Source organism: Anolis sagrei, chromosome 3, assembly GCF_037176765.1.
Source record: "Anolis sagrei isolate rAnoSag1 chromosome 3, rAnoSag1.mat, whole genome shotgun sequence".
In the NCBI taxonomy this organism is placed as follows: domain Eukaryota; kingdom Metazoa; phylum Chordata; class Lepidosauria; order Squamata; family Dactyloidae; genus Anolis; species Anolis sagrei.
In genome coordinates this window covers 50,549,045-50,565,485 of record NC_090023.1, presented here as the reverse complement: position 1 = coordinate 50,565,485, position 16,441 = coordinate 50,549,045, and the positions used below count along the sequence as shown (strand labels likewise).

Sequence of the window (16,441 nt, the reverse complement as noted above, 5' to 3'; positions counted from 1 at the left end):
AGTCCCCTAAACTGCTGTGACCAGTTTAAAATTCAAATTTGCCCCTGGCCTAGAGACACCAGAGAAAGAAGGCCCTCCTTCACCCCAGCCCCACTGAAGGAGAGTAGTCACCCTGTGGGAGCAGAGGTGAGCAGCCCCAGGAAGGAGCCAGAGGAAGTGGTGATGGGACAGAAAGAACCATGAGGAAGCTTGCAAAGAAACCAGGAAACTGCTAGGGACATTTGCATACATGAGAAAAGGAAGAAGACAAATCACCTTGTGACTGTGTAAGCAATACAAGCACAATGAAAACAGTCAAGTATGAACAAAGTTTGGAATCAAAAGAATCTCTGGGAACTCAGAAAAGTAAGGAACCTACTGTTACAATTGGTGGCGCTGAAGAAGATTACGATGAACCACATTCATTAGCTTATAAGATTAAGAAAAATATTTCTCCCTTTGTGATGTCTTTTGGATTTAGGCTTTTTGGCATAGTGCTTATTTTTACGGACCTTGGACTTCTGGTTTTGCCTCTGTTTGTTGGTGATAGTTACCTCTCTTGAACATATGACAGGAAGCATTTCTCTGTGTATATCACGCTCCTCCTGGATGTCAGTCTATAAATATTTGTTGAAGGTTTCAGAAAATATTTCAAATCCAACCTAAACATTCTCTTTTGGGCATACTGTCAGTTAATATTGTATATTCCTTCTCTGACTTTAGTGGATTAAGCCAAATTCCAATAATGGTTATTCTATTTCGAATCCTGAGGACTCTAATCCTGATAAGAGTAGTTTGACTGGCTTCTGAGAAGGAACGGCTTGAAAAAGTGACACAGAGGATTGTCTCAGAAAACAAAAGGCGTTATACGAAAGATGTCTTTGATCTGGACCTAACCTATGTCACTGCTTGTGTTATAGCAATGTCATTTCCATCTTCTGGACAGAAAACTTTCTACAGGAATCCTATCAAGGATGTTGCAAAGTTCTTGGATACAAAACATGAAGGTCTACAATATTTGTAGTGAATAGGACTATAACCCCAAGTATTTTCCATTACAGGATGGAAATAATGTTTATTGATGATCACAATGTCCCTACTCTAGAGGACGTGCTTAAGTTTACTGCTAGTGTACAAAAATTGATGCAACAGGATAAGAACAATGTCATAGCAATATATTGCAAAGGAAGGGAGGATTGGACTTATTGCACGTGGCATATTGACAGCACAGTTTAATAGTGCCAAGGACACTTTGGACTATGTTGGTGAGAGGAGAACTGATACAAACACAAGTTCCAAGTTCCAGGGCATTGAAACGCCATCCCAGAGTAGATTTGGTAGATATTATGCCACTTTTCAATTTGTGTACAACTTGAACCTCCCACCAGTAAGACCACTCAACATCAAAAGCATAAAACTCTTACACTGTCCATGAAGTTGGAAAAAGTAATGGGATTTATTTGAAAGTGAAGGTAATCATAAGAAAATGAGTGATATTTCATTGCATTGTTGCTACCCAGGAGAACTGCAAGCTGTTCTTTGATGGTGAAAGAGACTGAGTGGTTACTGGCTTAGAAAACTGTCCTGCTGTTAACAATGATGTCAAAATCAGGCTTGAATCTTCTTCTGATATTCCAAAGATTATGATGACTATATTTTCTTCTTCTGATTCAAAACCTCCTTCATAGAAGACAACAGACTTTAGTTACCTGGAAAGGAACTCGATAACCTACACAAACCAAGATTATGAAAGGTTTTCAGTGAGAAGTTTGCCGCAGAGGTGAATTTCACTGAACCATAACCAGGAATGAGTAGTGATAATTTTAGATGCAGTTACTTGCTATCCATTTTTCTCCCAAAACCATGTCGCTTTACCTCTATGTGTTCCAATACTTTTCCTCCACATATGTAAGTGGAGGAAGGTTGCCTGATTCTCTCGGTATGTATGCTGCTTCTGTACGGTGATTAAAATAATTAATTCAAAGAGGGGACTCCCTAGAAGCAAAATTGCCAATGAAAAATTATCTAGAAGCAAATATTCCAAGAAAAAATTCCTGGTATAATAAAACAGTGGCCAATATCATAATGGGCTGGGTGAGGGTGAGCAACTTTATACTTAAATCAGACAAGACAGATGGGCTCTTGGATAGTCACAATGTAGATCGGGGATAAGGATTCACTTTGTGCTGGATAGGATTACCACCCCAGCCCTGAGATCTCTGGTCCATAGCACAGGTGTAATCCTGGACTCAGATCTAAGCCTGGATGTTCAGGTTTCAGATGTGGCCTATTGAGTTTGCATAGTTAAAAATAATGTGCAATCTGTGCTCATTTTTTTTTAGATGTCACATCTGGCTATGGTGACACCTTCCTTGATTATATCCCATTTGGAGTATTATACTATGCGCTATGAGATGCTGCCTTTGAAAACTATTTGAAAAGATTAGTAGGTTGAAAATGCTGTGGCCAGGCTGTTCACCAGTGGTGTTTATAGGGTTCATGTGACCTCCTGTTTAAACAACATTGTGTGCAGATCCTTTTCTGAACAGAGTTCAAAGTGCTATTTTTGACCTTTAAAGCCATACATGGTTTTCTGGAAGACTATCTTCCAGAAAGCTAGCTTGACCTTTATGATCTACAGGGGATAGCTTTTCTCCAGTTCCAACACTTCCACAGGCGCATTTATTGAGGATGTGCTCACCTATTCCTGATCATAAAGATCAGGCTGGCTCCCAGACCATGTATCTTCCATCCACAGAAAGTCCAATTGGCTCCTTCCCTTTAGCAGGTGAATTTCTTCCCATTAGCAGGTGAAGACAATTTTATTAAAATAGTCCAATTTAAATTATGTAGCAGAAGTGCATTGGTATGTGAGCAATGCCTGTCATAGCTCCTTTATTAACTAGAGACATATGCATGTGTCAGGCAACTATTTTCCTACAGCATTAAGTTATTCAAAATAGTCTCCATCAGTGGCAATGCATTTGCACCACTTTTGGGCCCATTCATCAAATCCAGTTTGACAAAACTCTTTTGGGCATTCCCTTGCTCAGTGTCCGATAGCATTTTTCACTACCTCTACATCAGCAAAGCAATGCCCTTGAAGCATTTCCTTCATCTGATTAAAGAAGTAAAAGTCTGAGGGCTGTAAGATGGATGTGTTACCATCCAAGGCTGTAAGATTGATATGGGCTGTAAGATGACTGTGGCAGCACAGACCACCCCATTTGTACAACAACCAACTGTAAATTATTATTATTATTATTATTATTATTATTATTATTATTATTATTCTGATACAAAAACACAATATGTCACAGTAAATGAGATATATATGCTAGATTTCGTATAACAAAATCACAAGTCGAACACTTCCCAAGCGTCTAGGACTGTGTGATGTATGAGGGGTATTTTTTAAGTAATGTCCGTTTTGTTGTAGATACTAGTTTGCGCGCATGCCTCGGGAACAACTGTGCTCAGTTTCCGCTCTGTAGCTAACCTGTACGGTTCTGTTCTGTGCTTTAAAAATGTTTAAGACTATCAACTCACCCGCCGCATGTGATACGGTTTTTGTCAGCAAGGAACCTGAGCGGTCCTCATCATGGACATTGTCACGGCCATCTTTGAATTGTTGTACCCACTTACGCACTTTGCTTTCACTCATAACAGTATCACTGTACACTTCACAGATCTGTTGATGGATTTCTGCAGCAGGCAGGTTCCTTGCTGACAAAAACTGTATCACTGAGCGAACCTCACCTGCGGCGGGTGAGTTGATAGTCTTAAACGTAATGCATTCAGATCCAAGTAAGGTGACTTTTTGCAGTTGACAGATCATGATTTTGTCAATGTTTATTGTTTCTAAATGCCAGCTGAGATCTTTTGGCATGGCACCCAGTGTGCGGATGATGATGATGATGATGATGATGATGATGATTATTATTATTATTTGATACATAGCAAAAGTAGTACACAGTAAACAAGATCACTATGCTAGCTTTTGTATTCAATCACACATCAAACGCTTCGGACACTTCTTAATAATAATAATAATAATAATAATAATAATAATAATAATAATAATTTATATCCAACCTTTTATCTCCAAAAAAGAACCTCAAAGACACGTGGGACCATTAATTATTGCAGTATGATTGGATTCATTCAGCTGGCTGTTCCTTTTGTCATTCTAGAAGACTTTCACCATAATCTTCTGTGCTGGCTTTTAAATGCCTGTAGTCTGGGCTGGGGGGTGGGTGGGGGATGAACTAGCAGCACTATATGAATTGATTCTTGGTCTTTTGGTAATAGAGATATATTCAGGTGTTATCATCAGTGCAAACACTGTATCACTTTGGAAATTCTGAGAAGCCATTTCAAGGGAGGGAACCCATAGAATGAACTGAATCTGGTTATACCACAACAATCAATGTAATATACCCTGCTGTATGCTCCCATGTTTCAGATGAAAAATCTCCAGATTGCTCCAAGTGCTTTATTTAAGTCTCTTTTCCAATTCCTAATACCCTGAAAGTTAAAAGTTGCCACCAAATGTGCTGTTATTTGATTTTCCCAAATGAGGCATAAGGTCTGCAAAAACGCATCCTTATGCTCACTGCATTTTGCTCTCCCCTTTACTATATGGGTAAGAAGCCATTTCACAATCCAGTATATAGAGGGAATACTTAAAGTACTGTTACAAACATGAAAGATTGCATTTTCCAGGTAAAAAATAGAGCGGTATGGGGTTAAAGGTGCAAAGATTACTGCAGATGCAGACTGTGGCCAGGAAATCAGAAGATGCTTACTTCTTGGGAGGAGAGCAATGTCCAGTCTCAATAAAATAATAAAGAGTAGAGACATCAGACTGGCAACAAAGATCCGCATAGTCAAAGCCATGGTATTCCTTGTAGTAACCTACGGATGTGAGAGCTGGACCTTAGGGAAGGCTGAGCGAAGGAAGATTGATGCTTTTGAGCTGTGGTGTTGGAGGAAAGTTCTGAGAGTGCCTTGGACTGCGAGAAGATCCAACCAGTCCATCCTCCAGGAAATAAAGCCCGACTACTCATTGGAGGGAAGGATACTAGAGACAAAGTTGAAGTACTTTGGCCACATCATAAGGAGACAGCAAAGCCACGAAGAGTCGGAGACGACTGAACGAATGAACAACAGCATGGGGTTAAATATTTGATACACACATTTTCACTTTCTTTTCTTTTCCATTTTTCAAAAAACAAAGCTTCATGGAATTGTCTATAAAGTATTCTATCCAATAGTGCTAGGTAGTACATGAAGAGGTTTATACACAAAGGTGTGCCCACACAGTGTGCATATTATACCTATATCTTTTTCTGGAACATATAAATATGTATGCATGTGTATGTGTAAGTGGGGCAGGGTGATATTTGTGTGGACCTGCCTATCTCTTCTCCAAAAACTTGTGAAATGTTATTTCTCTGTTTTCCTTATTATTGGCTTCAATGAACAATGGGGAAGTACTACTGATTTTACATTACTTAAGAGGATAGTTTGTGTGTGTCTCTTGCACTCCACAACCATTCTTATATCCTTAACTTTAAGTCCTGGTTAACTCCAGCTGTATGTCCAATGTCAAATCTTCCTTTGTTAAATGCCTCTTACTAAAACATTTGCTTTAGCAAATTGACACGTAACATTTAAATTACATGGTGAAAAAATGGAAACTTTGATAAGTCTTCGAAATCTTAGTGATAACATATAAAAAAGAGCTGCATCTAGTATTTCATCCATGAATTTTCCTGACAGTTATGCGCATCAAATAACATAACTCATTTATCTTTTCTATGCTCACTGAGCAACTTTGTGCTATGAAATAGTTTGAGTAGAGTGCTCTTATGGCCTCTCATTGGTTGCACACTTTACCTTTCAAACAAGTGTTAAGAGTTTTTCTTATTGATTCTCAGACTAAGCATTTTGATTTTTTGTTTCCATACTTTGACCTGTAACCCTACCATCCATTAGGATACTGAAGCAGCAAGGTGTAGACACGTCGACTACAAAGGAATAGAATGAAAATGACACTGTCTCCAGCTAGAGATGCATTAATAGACCTGAATTCAAACATAGAAAAGGCAATTTTTTTCCTGCTGGGAAGTGAAATCCTCAAGAGAGTCATCTCAGACTGAAAAACATGATATGAAAATCAATAAAGGCCCCATTGTGCTAGTGATGTGTCCGGGAAGTGTCATTTTATATTTTGCTAGTGGATATCTGAAGGAAGTTAAAGCTACTTTGCTGATAATAATTGGATAAATCCTCTTTCATCAGTGGTCTATCTTTCTGTTCAACGTAACAGGGCAAGGGGAAAAAACATTTTTGTATAATCCATGTTGAAACCAGATCCAAATCAAGTGAATTAATATGATTGCTATTGGATTTTAGCATTAGTACATTAGTACTTATTTTTCCAGAACTTATCTGCAATTGTACTCTTTTAACAAAGGGTTATAGAAGACAAGAAATGAGACTTTTGGAGTTTAGTGTACAGGCTGATATCCTTTATCTGAAATGCTTGAGATCAGAAGTGTTTTGGATTTTAGACTTTTGGGGAAAATGGAATACCATTATTTGCATACATAAATAATGAGATATTTTGGAGAAAGGATCCAAGTTTCAACATGAAATTCATGTGTGTTTCATATATTCCTTATACACCTTATAAACCCCCAAGGGGACTCAGGGTGGCTCACAACAAAGGCACAATTCAATGCCATGAATACATGTATAGAATAAAACAACATATACTTTAAAATCACATAATTAAAATATATCATACTTAAAACAATTATTTAAAATCACACAATCCAAAAGCATATTTCAGGAGCGATTTTGATTGTCACTTGCATTAGAGTAGAGTCTTGCTTATAAACGGGCCATCAGAACATTGGATAAGCAAACATGTTGGATAATAAGAAGGGATTAAAAGCCTATTAAATGTCAAATTATGTTATGATTTTACAAACTAAGCACCAAAACATCATGTTTTACAACAAATGGATAAAAAAAGCTGTTCACTACATGGTAACGTTATATAGTAATTACTCTATTTATGAATTTAGCACCAAAATATTGCAATGCATTGAAACAGCTATGAATCTGTGTTGGGTAATATAGAACGTTGGATGAGCGAAGGTTGGATCAGCAAGAGTCTACTATATTCATTACAGTATTTAAAATGTAAAATAACCTTTTTTTTTTTTGCAGAATACAAGTTATTTTACATTTTAAATACTGTAATGAATACATTGAACCATCAGCAAATGTCCACTTCATGCCCATCTAGACAACTAAAGTTGTTGGGGATAATAATGAACCTAAATGTAGTCATAAAGGTGACTGTCACAACATGGAAAAGTCTACTGAAATTGATTTTGCCTCTTGTACAGTCACTTCATTCATAAAAGATATTACTATTACTATGATTAGCTCAAATAAAAAAACATTAGAGGGACAAGATTAGGAAATAGGCCCATTTACAGTTTGCCATAAAATATTTACTTACAAATAAGATCTTATGACCAATTCACAAATAATAAATCATATAATATTTTCAATGTTTTGCAGCAGTTGTGACAATAACTATCATAGAATCATGAAGTTGGAAGAGGCCTCATGGGTCATGCAGTCCAAACCCCTGCTAAGAAGCAGGAAAATCACATTTAAAGCACTATTACCCTTAAAAAGCATAAAGAAAAGTTTACATGAGAATTAAGAATAAAGGAATTAAGAAATGAAGACAAGTATTTAAAAAATGTTAACCTGCTAATTTTGAGTGAGAACTATGTTATAATCTATCGCACATTATTCTAGGAGGGGCAGATCCAGTAAATTCATTTAGAATGTGGGCATAATCAATTCCTTGATCGATTCCTCTTTTCTTTTTCATTTTTGATAAGTCACAATTGTATGAATGAGAACAATTTTTTTAAAAAAAATCTGCTAAGCCAAACATACTTTTGATTTTGTTTTCTAATAAAGCAGCTTCATCTCTGTACAAGGCCAAAAAGATATTTCCTAAAAACAATATATTTTGAAGTGTTTTTTTTTTAAATTAAAACAGTGTTCAGACAGACAATGGCTGAGACAAAAAAGAGAAATGGGCATAGAATGCCATGCTTTATAATTAATTCCACTCACCTTTGTTGTAGTGACTAGTAATATTTCTTTAGGAGAGGTTTCATCACATGATATTTATGTATTCACTACCCCTTTCATTGGATTTTACCACTAAGATCTCTGTTTAATCTGATAGAATGGAAAGGCTACTTTTGTGTCACAGGATACGTACTTTTCTGATTAACTCTTCTGCACATCTCATCTCTATTTAACATAAATCCTTTGGCAAAATGTGCACTCAGTTAACATTTCCTATGCACATTCAAGAGCAGTAATTTAATGAATGTTTTCGACATCCTCATTAATCTGAATAATGCATTTTATTAAAATTAGATTCTAAATTCAGAGCTAACCTTGTAATAGTAGTTCCTTCTTTGTCATTTCACCTTGTTCTTCAGAGAAAAGTATTTAAAAGAATGGTAGATTCAGCACTATAGCAAAAGATTACTTATGAAAAAAATTCTACATGAAAACTATGGCATTTTGATTTTCTGCACTTTGTTCATTGCACAGCAAATCAGACAGATCACATTTGCTGAAATCAGAATATTTGCCAACATATGTTTATATACTTTTAAATAGAAACTTCACCTTTAAAATTCTGATTTAATGGGTCTATTTTAGTAGGATTTAAAATAGTTTTAGATCTTTGAGTTTTCTTACCAGTTCCTATTTATGTCTGGATCATTTGACTTCCTTAAATTGCTATATTGAAGAAGAGGCATTAGTTTAATGGCAGGGATGAACAGACTATCCTTGCAAAATAATTGTTGTTACTGTTGTTGCTGCTGTTTTACAAAATTGGTGAGATCTAGAAACCAGTATGTGGTACAAAGACATACTCTTAGAATTAAATGATTACATATAATAATTTGTTCTGAGTACCAAAACTGAACAGAGTTCAGATTGCCTCCATTAAAAAAGGTCACTAAGCATTTCAGTAGTCGATTTGGGTAGGGAGGCTAAGTAAATCCAGATTTGTGATTTGTCCACCCAACATAATAAGTTTTCTTGCCATGTTGTCTCATAAATTTCCACTGCCATCATTTGTACACACAAAAAACCACTAGTTTGGGTCAGGTAAAATGGTTTTCACAAACACAAAAGGCATTTCTAATAAAACTAGTGGCTGTTGTGCAAAAAGTCTGAATTTTGTGCAGCCATTATTGTTTTCGTAAAAAAGACTTTATCATATTATGCCACTCTTCTGCTACAGTCACATTATCATAGATAATGGGTACTAGGTTTAACACTTTTGATATAGTAGGATTATAAATTATTGACAAGGGTTGAAAACTGGTATAAAGGGGAGACAAACTGGTAGAAAGGGGGAGGGAAAACTGGCAGTAAGATGCATATAGCATTATGTGAATGGGTCTGTCACCAAAGATGATGCTAGCTTGTCTGCCTTGTGTTGGTAAAGTTCAAATTGTAATTTTGGAAAACCAATTTTGTCACAAATACGATTTTTGTGCAAACCTCGATTTCTCAAAATACTTTGGTGATGTGAATACTACACAAAACTGCACAAAAACCCTACCTGCAGTACAGAGAAAATTCTAAAAAAATATTCATCACAGCATGAAAGGACAAAAGAATGAAATATATGCCTCCCCATGAAACAGACATGGGTCTACATTCTTATATTTTTAAACTGAGGGACAGAGGGTTGCATGTCATTTGTCATCTAATGTATAGCTGGAGAAAAGTCAAAATAGTGTGCCTTTGTGATTTCCTGGGCTTCTGGCTCATTGATTTACAACACATGAATTATGATATACTCTTTTAAAAAAAGAGTTAGTATCAAAAGTAAAGAGCCATTGTGTTAAAGTGGTTTAGTACCAAAAAAAGAAGAAAGAATTTCATTCATCACTTTAGGTGTGAATCCAATATTTTCCTTGTACCAAAATAAAAGTTGGGTTTATATTTTAAAATGTTTTTTTCTTTATTTGCAAACACAACATTATACAAAATATTCAGGCAAAAGGAGTAGATGAAAAAAGAAAGTTTAGATTAGGTTGTTAACTGTTTTATATTGGTGTTTGAATTCTGCTGTGCTCTGTGTCTTGTGAACTGCTGTGAGTCGCCTTCAGGCTGAGAATATCGGTATAGAAGCAAAGTAAATAAATAAATAAATAGTTAAATACGTGCTCAGAGAAAGAGTTGGGCTCCATAGAAAAAAATAGTCTTCTGAAGGATTCCGTGACCAACAAAGTTGGGAATTGTTGCTCTAGAGATGTCCTTGCCCCCTTCAATCCATTCCATCTTGTTCTAGAGTCCTGTGGCAGATGTTTTTGAGAAGAGGAGAAATAACCTTACATTACCTGATCCACATTCTGCTGATGCTTTCAAATACCAAATAACATTTTCCCATTGATGCACCACTGAATAGTATATACTAAAGTTGAATAAGACTCTGTTTATAAACAAAACAAAACAAAAAACAGGGGGGACAACCCTAGGACAGTGTTTAAAGAGTTTTTAGCTGTTTTACATGAAAGCTACCTAAAATTTTAATCAACATGCTTAGTTTCTCTTGGTTTGCCTCAACTACTTTAACACTCTCAACTGTACCTTATTTAGGAGTAAACAAACATTATATTAATTTTAACATCTGCCTCAGTTAAATTACTGTACACAGAAGGTTTGCACTTGATTATAACTCCTTGATGTATTTATAGCCAACTGCTTTGATTTTATTCATTCTAGAACAACTGTGCATACACAGATGACATATGGATAACTCAGTCTTTGTTGAGTAAACAGAAAGTGAAAATAGCAAAGGGCTGGTTTATATTTGATGGAACTAGGGGAAGGATCTAGGATGTACTGCACACTTTTACCGGTTGTGGGGCAGTGGTGGTATTTCCATTCAAAAGCTCATCCAAATGTTCTGGATAGGGTTATCAATCTCATATTATATTCTCCTACATGAATAAAAATGTAGAAGAGTGTTCTGCTAATTAGATGAGTATTTGTGTGTGTATATTACTTTTTGTGCTTTAGGAACATTTTCTGCAAAAAATATGGTTTTTGGAGGAGAATGTAGCACTGAAACTTGCATTTTACATTTTTTTATTTTGGTAAACTGTCAGTAGTTATAAAAGGGGGGGGGGTTATTTTGTTTGTAATCCTGGGTGCCATGCAGTAGAAGATGTGTTTATTGTCTGTCTGTAGGTAGAAATTTGCAAAATGATGGCAGATTTTTTCCCCACTATAACAATGGGCATCACCAAAGAACTATGAAGCAGGAAAGGATTTCTGACTGAGAAGTGATAGCCAAGTGTAGCAGGACTCACCATAGGCACTACTTTGCCTATTCCCAGTTCCTCTCTCAGTAAGGAAGAGAACCAGCTGTTGGTCTCAGTTAAACCTCTGCCATGGGGCTGGTCAATAAAGACAATAAAAGCCACTGATCTGTTCTAAAGCACATGCTGTAACACAGAAATGTTTCAGACCTGAATGGCAGGGGAAAGGCAGGGTCTGGACAAGGACTTGTATAATAGCTGGACTACCTGAGTTGGGATGGTACCAACATAGCTGTAAACCAATACTTACATGAAGCTAGGAGATAAATCCCTCTATGAAAGAAGAAAGCCAAATTGGTAAGGTGAAAAGAGTGGTTGATGTGAAGCACCCTTTTGTACCTTCTTTTGCAGCTGCCTTCTCTATGATAATTTTTTTGTTTGATCCTTGGGAATATAGCACTTCCATCTTAACTCTTTTTTTGCCTTATAATGCAGATAGCTACTTTGATCCTATCAGAGGTTGCATTCTGAAGATATTTACCTATGTGTTACTGAAGCTCAGTCTTCAGCCACTTTTACTAGTTATTGCCCATTTTCTGTGAACTCTTTAAATTTAGAATAAAGATGTGAGAAGTTCTGAATATAACTGGGAGAGACTATAAAACTTCTGCAATAACAAATCAGAAGAGTGGGATGTTCATATATGTTCTGCATAATAAAGTAAAAGATTTTCAAATCTTACTATTCATTAAAAGTCACTTCTAGAATTCAGTTGAAGAGTAAACTTATTTCCTCAACCGTCACTAATAATGTGCTTAAAAAATCTCTCATCTTAATGACTTATTTTGTGTCTTCTCTCCATTGTTAAAACAGCATAAAGTCTTCATCATGATGACTATAAATGAAATTCCTCGTAACTGCCCAACAATGCATTTTATAACTGTGAAGTAATGCAAAGACTCCATTTGTAAATGGACAGTTGAAAAATACTTTAACAATTGCTATAACTGTCAAAAATCAATGTATGAGAAAATAAATGCAATGGCTTTATTGTATACCTCACTTACATGTTCCTTTTCAAGGGCAATACAGAAGAAATGCCAAGACAAAATCAAACACAAGCCTCAGCTTACTTCCAGCTGTGAGCTACTGTGACTAAATAGTTGGCAATATTTTATACTGTAGAGTTATTCAGGTGGTAAAACTCTAAAATACTTCTACTAGCCACAATATAATAAAGGCAAATTGTTGGATTTGCCCACTCTCTCCTTTCTTTACTTGCAGAAAAATAAAGAATTTTCTGTTTCAACAATTATTTGGTGATTGATTGCATAATAAGGGCCTTGCCATCTAAACAATGTGTTGGCCTTTTCTAAATGTTGTGCTGGTATGTGTGTCTGATTGTTAATGTTTTATCAAGATTTATTTTTAATCTAATTTTTTATGTTTGTATTTTGTGAATTTTAATTATGTGTTGTTTAATCTGTCGCAAGCTGCTTTGAGTTCTAAATGATGGAAAAGACAGAATCATCAGAACCATGTGGGAAATTTACTAAATCCATTAGATCCTTTTCATGCAATAAACATGGAGGAAAAGACATTTGGTCATACCTTGCCAGAAATGCTGTGTGTAGTTTTGAACACCATAGTTCAAGAAGGACATTGATAAATTAGTTAAGAGAAAGGTGATCAAGGTGGTAAAAGGTTTGTAAGCAAACTTATGGAAAAGTGTTTTAGGAAACTAGGGATATTTTTTCTAGGAGAAGAGAAGACTGAAGCATTAATATTTTGACATTCATATTTTAGTTCATGAAAACTTATCGCGCAGATAATGAAGCAACATTTTTGTTTGTTTTGGGTTTTCTTGCTCCAGAGACTAGAACATGAACTATTGGATCCAAATTACAAAAAAAGAGAGATTTTATCTAAACATTAGTAAGATTTTTATTGTAGGAACCGTTCAACTGCAGAATAAACTATCTAGAAACAGTGGTGGATTCTCTTTCTTTGGAGGTCCTTCAGCAGAGACTGGATGGGCATTTCAGGGTTGTTTTAGTGGTGTATTCCTAAAGAGGAGGGAATTTGAAATGGATAGCCCTTCTGATTCATTTCAAATTCCATTCTGCACATAATTCAAATGTTGCAAGACAGATCCCTTAAAGCATCAGACCATCATTTAGTAAAAGTAAAGTTTATTAATTCACAACCAAGAGAGTCCAAAAACAAACCAAAAAGGCTCAAAACACTTATTCTTCAGTGTGAAACACAGTATTACCCACAGTTAACTCAAAAAACAGGACCTGGAAAATAACCCAGATTAAACAGGAATATAATCCAGTTTAAACTTAAAGCTATGCAATCAGCAGGAAAAAAGACACTCCAATTCGCAGCAGGACGTCAGCAAATACGAAGGGTCAAACAGCAAGACCGAAGTCGTCTACCAAGTCAATCCAAATGTGATGTAGTCGTCGCCGCGAATCCAACCCGGGTCGAGGAAGGAGAAGGCAGCAAACACGAGTAGTATTTTTATATAATACAGAGGAAGGACAGATTGCTACTTAAATGAAACATTTCATCTTGTATGAACATGTACTGTATTTTTTAGCTTTGGATGTTTGAGTACAATGGAATAGCCCTGATTTTGTGTACAAAAATGCTTCTCTTCACATGGAGCATTTTTATAATGAAGAATAAACTGGAACTCAGACTGAATCAGAAAATACCCAAGAAATCATTCAGTGAAAGTTGTTTTTAACAATGTGGCTGCTGGTTAAACTAACCTGTTGACGCCCAATTAGGTTGAGAATGTCACTAGTGTTAAAGTAAGATTAAACTTCCAGCCTAATTTAATTCTGTACCCTCAACTATATAATTATATGTCTGCAAATTTACACACATCCTTGTCTTGGGACCAGAATCTTCCCACCAGCAACAACAAGGATGACTATAACAACTAGCATCCTGCTGGTAATATTTATTGAATAATAATTGTAGTAACAAAAATGGAAGCTCAAAACCTGATGATAAAAAGTTCAAACACAAACAAACTATAATATGAAAATACATTAAGTTTAAAAATCATTTACAAAGATAAAAAATAAAAAATATAGCACATGCTCCAACTTATTCCCATATGTCCTTATATTGTCATTCAGGAGGTCATTCAGGTTTTCAGGATCTCCCTTGCACCACAGCCCACCAATTGAACTCCTAGTTAGATTCCCCTTAACATGGATTTGTAATTGCTGGAACAGGGTCAAGAGGACAGTTGAAAAGCATCTGGTTATGTTCCTGAATCCAGAAAAATAGCAGTAATGTTCTGGAGGATACCTGTGAAGTCTTGGCCTGTTCATTTCCCAGTTGGACTGTTCCATTTTGCCAAGTTTAGGGGAGAAGCTTAGGTTCCCCCTAGAGTCCAAGCTCAGTTGGTGCAGCCCATTCTGACTCAGAGCCAGAATGGGCTGGTGATAGAACTTATGGCATTCTTTGTTGGTCATAGCTTATAGATAGTTGCCAGATAGTGTCTGGTCTGGCCTAGCAATTTGAACAGGCCATCCTTATCACGTATTTGCCATATTTGCCCTAAAGTTTATAATATACGTTCCATAGATAGTTGTATTTGCCACGTTTCATAGATAATATGTATTTGCCTTATAGATAGTTCATAGATAATATATGTAATAAAGGATAGATAATATTTGTCATAGATAAATAGTTACATCATCCCCCATAGTGTATAGTTATATTTACCTCATAGAAATAGTAATTTGTTACCTCAGAGTTATATTATCATAACCAATTCTCACCTTTGTTCATTGTTGTTATTCACCTTAATTATTTAGTAAACAATTGTTAAACTTAATCTTGTTTATAGAGTTTTATTTTGGGGAAATTATAGTAATTAGGGCATACCGATGGTCACTGGGAAAATAGCCAGACACATTTAGGTTTCTCATTAGATCTTCCTGGTGTGCCATCACAATACCCTTACCATTTGTTTTCATAATGTATTGTCGAAGGCTTTCATGGCCGGAATCACTGGGTTGTTGTACGGTTTTTTGGGCTACATGGCCATGTTCTAGAGGCATTCATAATGTTTTCATAATGTTTATTGACTGCTAGTCTTCTTGGATTATTGTTTTGTTATCACTTGTTGCTCAACCTTTTTGGATTATATATCTTCCTTTCTTATTTCTGATTTTATATGCTTTTTATATGTTTTAAAAATAAAGGAATATATGCAAACACATATGTTTGCTTATATTCCTGGAGTCCTTTGTGTTGCAGTGGTCATAGGTGTTTTCAGGTCTGGAATGCAACATCAGGTAACGTTGGCCTGGGGTTCAGATTGCTTGGTCTACTCTTCTTGTGATCCTTAAAAAATAGATTTGGCTCAGTGCAAAGTAAGTAGAAAAATGTGACATGCCATGTTCCAGGTGGGGGAATGGGTTAATTCAGCATGAGGGCATTGCATTCAGATGGCAGGAGCTGTACAGGGCTGATGGGGTGCATCTGTCAATGGAAGCAAATATGTTGTTCTTGGATGATTTCAAGGAAGAAAACAAAGACATAGTAGTCAGTCTGGTGGGAAAAGGGGACTAGGCAGATATTGTCACTTTTGGTGGCATGTAAAAGGTCACATAGTCCTGGTAGGAACCATGCCCATCTTTGTGGGTGAATAGTGGACTTTCATAGCATTCCCTCCAGGCTTTGTGGCTCAGGGGCTGTAAATAGGTTTCCCCTTGGGGTTGGAATGAGGGCTTCTCACTCATAAAAAAACCTTTTAAGCTTTGGAAAGGAGTATCCTCAAGATGGCCTTCCAAAGAATTTGGGGCAGCCCTCGGGATCTAATACGAGGGTGTTCCTTGGAGGTGACACCTGGTTGAAGGCCATTTTCTCCAAATAGCTAACAACAAATGGTTATCTTTTACAAGTTCTTTTCCCTGACATGTTAACTCAATTTACAGGTTCTCATAGACATTCTAAAAAATAAATAAATAGGTCAAGAAATTGTTGTTTGGCTCCATATTTTGTGTCTGGTGTCTTTATTTCATGATGGG

At 36.2% G+C, this 16,441-nt stretch overlaps 1 pseudogene; it reads left to right on the top strand.

Annotated features, from left to right (window-relative positions):
* The first annotated feature begins 724 nt into the window (after positions 1 to 724).
* Positions 725 to 16,441, top strand: part of LOC132770255 (phosphatidylinositol 3,4,5-trisphosphate 3-phosphatase TPTE2-like) — an 81,593-nt pseudogene continuing 65,876 nt past the window's right edge.